This window comes from Henckelia pumila, chromosome 2, assembly GCF_033568475.1.
Source record: "Henckelia pumila isolate YLH828 chromosome 2, ASM3356847v2, whole genome shotgun sequence".
Classification (NCBI taxonomy): Eukaryota; Viridiplantae; Streptophyta; class Magnoliopsida; order Lamiales; family Gesneriaceae; genus Henckelia; species Henckelia pumila.
In genome coordinates this window covers 2121534-2128663 of record NC_133121.1, presented here as the reverse complement: position 1 = coordinate 2128663, position 7130 = coordinate 2121534, and positions in this window count along the sequence as shown.

Below are 7130 nucleotides of genomic sequence, written 5' to 3'. Positions count from 1 at the left end.
GGGCTTGGCTCGTTTAGTGGCTTGTCGGATCGAGCTCAGATTCGGGATCGGGCTCGGCTCATTTTGTTGGCTCGTGAATATATATTAGTTTATATGGTTTCTCGAACTCGACTCGTTTCATTTATATGCTAATTGAGTAAATTTACAAATTATTATACTTTTAAAAACTAGTATATTAAAATTTAAATTAAATCTTTCTTGAAATAAAAAAACCTTGAATTTTCTTAAATAATAAATTTTTATTTTATTTAAAAACTAAAATACCTTTATTTTTATATGCCAACTAGTATTAACAAAAAAATTGTATTTGAAATTTTATCTAAAATTAACGTATAAATTAATGTGGATTACAATTTTGTAAGTTTACTTCTTTCTCTTAATTAACATTGTGAAATTGTTACTAATAGAAAGCATATAAATAGATATCCTAATAATAAATATCAAATTTTTTGTCATTGTAATATATTTGATTAAAATTTTAATTATTTTTTATATGAAATGAAGATCAGTCATAATATCCGATCAAATTTCAAATTTAAATTGAAAATTAGTATATTATATGTTGGGGATCGGATTTGTATAGAGGGGGGTGAATACACATTCTTAAAATATTTTGAGCTACAATAGGTCGTTTTGAAATGTTCGAATATGAACCGAGCATCGATAAATTATATTGAGTTTGGTTACAAAATCAAGCGGGAAACACTCGAAATAATCCATCTAAAAACCGATTAAGTACTTGAAAAATAGTTTGAAAAGATTTCAAGTTGAGATAGTAAAACATTTCGATTGAAATATTTTATCAAACACTTTGTATGCAAGATTTTGGTATTTTAGAGAACATATAAAATGCTTCAACAAATCATCCAAGAACAACAACAATAAGTAAATGCAATAAAGTAAAGATGCACGAATTTGTTTATGGATGTTCGGAGCTCAATCTCTTACGTCACCCATTCTTTCTCCTCGGAATGATCCACTAGAAGACTTTAGATATTACAACGTCTTGTAATACACCCTCTCCAATCTTAGGACTTACCCCACTGCCTAAGTCGGAAATTCTAGGTTTTCAATTCTCTCCAATGACATAACACTGAAGATACAAAGTTTACACATCTTTAACGTCTTTGTGCAAAGACTCTTGCTCACTTATCTATACAAATCATCTAACAAATGTGTGTGAGTGAGTTGGGGTGTGAAAAACTTGACTGTGAAAGCTCGAAAAATCTGTTGTGTTCTTCACACCAAGGGCAAGCTCTTGAATGAACTGATTAATCTGTTTTGACGCTCTGTTCATGTGGAAAATCTCTAACTTAGCTGAATAATCTTTTGGTTTGTACACTTTCTCTTTTCCTCAATCTCCATATCTTTTATTTATAAGTTTCAAAGAGAAAATGAATGTTGAACACAAAGATGAGAACATTGAAAAAGCTGATGTACTTGTGTCTGTCAATATAACGTTCATTTTTTATTTTTGGACTGTAGCTTTGACCGGTTGACTAAAATTGAATCTGTTTGAGAGTACACAACCGGTTCACAAGTGAGCAAGAGATCACTAGGTCCTCGACTGGCCAGGTAACAAAATTCTAGATTGGCCTAGTGACAAGTTAGGTGAGTGGTCGAGTGAGAGTATGTGACTATATTGGTGAGCGGTTGAGTGAGAACAGGTGATAGTACCTCGACCGGTTGAGAGACCAAGTGAAAACATCTCGACTGCTTGAGCAACTATTGTCTGTTCAGTGCTTATAATTCTTACTGTGTTGATATCTGGGCAACGTGGTAAACATAAAAGTTGTATCCCTTGATCTTTGATTTCCAACGCCACAAGAATCACTCAATTCGGAGTTTTTATGAGAAAATTATGCTTGAAATACCAGAGTTGATCATCAATGGTCGAGGAGACTTTGAGCGGTCGAGGATATGTTGAGCAATCAAGTGCTTATAAATCTTGATCCATTTGTTTCTAGGAAAATTGGTGAGAATGAAAGTTGTAGCCCTTCATCTGGGCTTTCCACCGCATTAAGAAGCACTCAATTTGGATTTCATATGAGAGAGATATGCTAAAACTACCAGACCGCATGCAGACTTGAGTTCTGTTTTCAACATGTGCAGAACCATCATTTTCAACGTGATTTATCATCTTCTTATGCTCCAATTTAGACTTTGAATTGGGAAGAAGATTTGTAGATCACATTCTTATCTTTGAAACACATACTGAATCATTCCATTCGGATAATGGATCTGAGAGATATGACCATTAAACCAAAGCTGATCTGTCACTCAATCTGCTGCTTCAAGTTCATCCAAAACTATCTTGAGACGATGGTTTGGCCTAGATATCATCCGAATTGGTCCACCTAACATGAGATATGACTTGTAGAATTTTGCGTTGACTATGAGACGGTTTTGGCGGATGATTATTTGGATCACCGAGCTAGGAGATATGCTTGAAACAAACAACTCGCCAGAAAAGAATCCGAGTTCATCATCTCAAAACATAAAAAATGTGATCTAGCAACTACACACTTGAGTAAATATTTTAGAAACACAATAACAAGTTTTGCTATCATCAAAATCAAGATTACTTGCATTTTTTGACCCAACATTATCATATATATCATTTATGGACATTGTAACATATATATAAACAAAAAATTAATTGAAATAAAAAAAATGATAATATCCCAATCAAATTTCAAAATTTTATCTCGAACTTGGTACATGTATATATCTTACTATATTATTAAAATAAAGACCCTTTAATTAACAAACTTTCAATTAATTGATGAAGCTTGATTTGAAATTACCATTATTTCCTAATTTAATTTTCAATAAAACTAAAATTATTGGGCAAAATAGTCATTTTATACGATTTCTCTTTTATAGCCATTAAAAGCTCACTTTATGCCCTTTGGTATTATTTTATTTACAAAAATGACGCTCACTTTATAATATATATACATTTTTTGTGAATATTTGTTTAGGAAAACGTTATATTTTTATTATTTTTTAATTTTACAATTTATTATCTATTTTCTTCGTTAAAAAAAATGAAATACACGAGTGCGTGCAACGAAATACTAGTATATATAATTTATAAACATTTCACGTACATATTTAAAATTTATGAATAAAAAATTGGTACATTATCATATATAGAATTTATGAAAATATTCAGATATATATATATAAATATTAATTGAAATTTAAAATTAGTCATAAAATCAGATCAAATTGTAAATTTTGAACCAAAAATTTGTATACTATCAAATATAAATTTTATGAAATTTTCACATATATATGTTGACACAAAAAATTAACTGAAAATTTAAAATAAAACATATATCATTTGTGAAAATTTTCACAGATATATGGACACACAAAAATTATTTGAAATTATAAATTTGTGATAACATCCTATCAAATTTTTAATTTTAAAATGAACATTATTATATTATAATACATAAAAAAGTGCTGATAACATCTAATCAAATATAAAGCTGAAATTTTTTACATTATTATATATAGAATTTATAAAAATGTTCAGAATACACAGACATAAAAATTAACTGAAATAAAAAATTAGTTATAACATTCGATCAAATTTTAAATTGTGAACCGAAATTCAAAACATCATTAATGTATGGATATTTTCAAATATATATGGATACACAAAAAATATGTGAAATTAAAAAAATTAATGATAACATTCATTCAAATTTAAAATATTGAACGAAAAATAGGTACATTATCATCTAGATAATTTTTGGATATATTTCTCGGTAATTACGTTTTGACAATAAATTACTATTAGCGCATTGCACTTGTAATATGTGTGTTTATCAAATTAAAAAATAATTTATGATAAAAATTGTTAATTTTTTTTAAAAAAATTAAGAAACCAATCTCAAGTATATAATATATGTGAGAGTTAGTTTGTGAATTTTGAAATTAAAATATGTCAAATGTGAAGTATGAAATTGTGGGAACTTTGTATGAAAAATAAATTGAAATCGTTAAATAATTTATTTATTTATTGGATAGGGTTAATTTTGAAAACTTACATAAAAATACCAAAAAGATATTTACTAGTATAGCACTCTCTTGCTGATTAAATAGTAAAGTAATAGATATATAGCAAACAACTTTGATTATATATATATATATATATATATATATATATATATATAACTCAAATTTTTAATAATAAAAATTTAAACTTTAATTTTGTTTACCAAAAATTTATCAAATTTTGAGATAAAAGCACAAAATATTTTAAAATTTAATATTAATAATTCCTTTATTTTAAATTTTATGATATACTTTGGTGATATTAACAAAATATAATTTATTAAATACATTAATTCTATTATATTATTTAGAAAAACATATCTAACGAAATAAAAATTTGACTGTAAATATGGCCTAATGAAAATGAAAAACAACAACATCAACTTATTTTTCTCCTTGTTTATCTCATCTCAAATTTAAAATATATAGGTTTATAATTTATATCGTAATAGTGTTTGCAACCTCTAAATATAAGTGATTATGAATTTTTTCTTCACAATTTTTTAAGAAAAATTTCATAATCACTTATTTGTATAGGTTGCAAACACTGCCTTAGTAATTTTGTTTACACTAATACCTATTAGGGATGGCAATAGGGCGGGTCTAAACCCGCCCCCGCATCAAACCCGCCCCGATGGGGCGGGTCCATAAGCGGGTTCGGGGCGGGTCTCGAGTTTAGCCAAACCCGCCCCGGACCCGCCCCGCCAAAGTATTATATATATTTAAAGTTAAAATATTCATGTATATATATAAATATAAAATATATATGTAATATTAATAATATATAATTATATTAAATAATAAATATTTTATCCATAATTTGAATGTGTAATATTATTGGATTGAAATGAATTTATTTTATTATGATATGTTTAGTATAAAAATAAATCATTATAATGTTTTTTAGCTAATAAATATTAATTAATTACAAGTTAATAAATTTAAATTTTTGAGAATAAATTTTTTTTGTCTTAAATATTAAAAATCTATATTTGAAATTAAATTTAATGATATTGTTAATTTTTAAACTTTTAATTTTTTTTTAATAAATTTAAAATTATTTAATTTATGACGGGTCCAACGGGTTTAACCCGGATTGGACCCGCCGGGTTCGCGGGGTGGGTCCCGGGTTTAGCCATACCCACCCAGACCCGCCCCGTTGCCATCCCTAATACCTATACTCATGAAAAACACGGAAATATTTTTTTTTCATCCATTAAACATGAATAAAATAAGAAACTTTTATATATTGTTTTTCATTGATTTTTTTTATCAATGAGAAGAAAAAATTAGCTCTATATAATTGAGATGAAAAGATTATGATATACATCTTATAACACATTATCGCGTTGGTATATTTTGAAAAACTAATCAAATCATTGTATATATACTAGTATATGAGGCACACGCGCTGAGTGTGTAATATAATAAATATATATTATATATGAAATAAATGTAATGTATTTATATTTTTAGAATGTTTTTCATATAAATGATGTTTAAGATTAAATACTTAAAATCCAAAAAATATTTTTTTTTTAAAACTCCTAGACGTGATATCAAAATAAAATTGTTAAAAATAATTTTTTGTAATATTCTTTTATGTTGATTGTTTAATAATGATGTAATCATTTAAAATTCAAATGTGCAGATAACTATGACAGAATATTTTTTTAGATATGATAGCCATAAATAAATAAATAAATCGACCAACATAGGTTTCAATTTTCATGAGATTTTTTTATTAAATTAAGATGAAGTATTTTTTGTGATTTTGTAAGGGTACTTTTGGTTTATAAAAAATTATACCATGACTCCAAATTTGTTATTTTAGGCCCCTTTTGTATTATACAAACGTAGAGTTATATGATAGTAGAGATAGTAGATAAGATAATTTGTAGAATAATAATCTCATTTTATGGGCGTAGGTAATAAAATCAAGTTCATAAATGATCAAATTTATTCTAAAATCTAATTTTAATATGATTAAAACTTAAAATATGAATTCACTCTTGTTAAACTATATGATATTTATTATCTGATCATTAAAAATTTTGAATGAATAAAAATATAACGAATGCGAGAAACGAATTATAAAATAACACAATAATATCTATATGTTTAATATTGCTAATGAATGATGATTAAGTACTCAATACTTTTTCTAATAAAATGAAATATCCAATTTAAAATATCTAAAAAGAATTAAAACTATTATGTTGAATGATATTTTAGAGCTTTACGACAACAATGTTTCTAATCGTTGTATTTTTCTATTGTTTTATACAGTTTAAGACAACGCTTTTGTTAAACCATTGTTTTTTTTTTTTTTTGTTTTAAAAAGAACTATGCGAATTGATTTTTTTTTTGTCAGCTCAATTTTTTTTTCTTTCTCGCGACCTTTGTAAGGATCCGATGCTAGTTGATAAGATTAATTGATAATTATTTTTAAGTGCTAAATTAAAATAATTAAGTCAGATACTATAATCGTGTATTAAAAATATGTATTTGTAAATTTTGAAATATAAAAGATATAAAAATAAATATTTGATTTTTATAGTAAAATGTGTTAGAATATGTATTTTAGAATATCGGGTACCCTAAATTAATTATCAAGTAATTTGGGATAATTAAAATAATTATTGAGATGCTAAATTAAAATAATTATTTATGTCAAATAAATTAAAAAAACGTGTTAAAAAGATGTATTTTAAAATATCAATATTTAAACTATATATATTTAAACTACATCTATTATCTATTACTATTATTATGCAAGAGACCTTAGTTGGTCTTTTGGTATGCCAAAATATTAAAATATATTAAAAAATAACAAACACACACACTAAAACCGCTTCTCTCCACTATTTTCAATTTTTTTTATTTAATAATATTATTTAATACATAATACAATCATTTTATTTATCTATTTTCAAATTTCAAATTATTTGAAAAAACTAATGAAATAGGAAATATTTAATAGAAAAGGTGGTGTTTTAACTACTTAAGGTGACAATTCTTAACAAAATTTTTTTTTGATATAAATTTATTAAAATTTT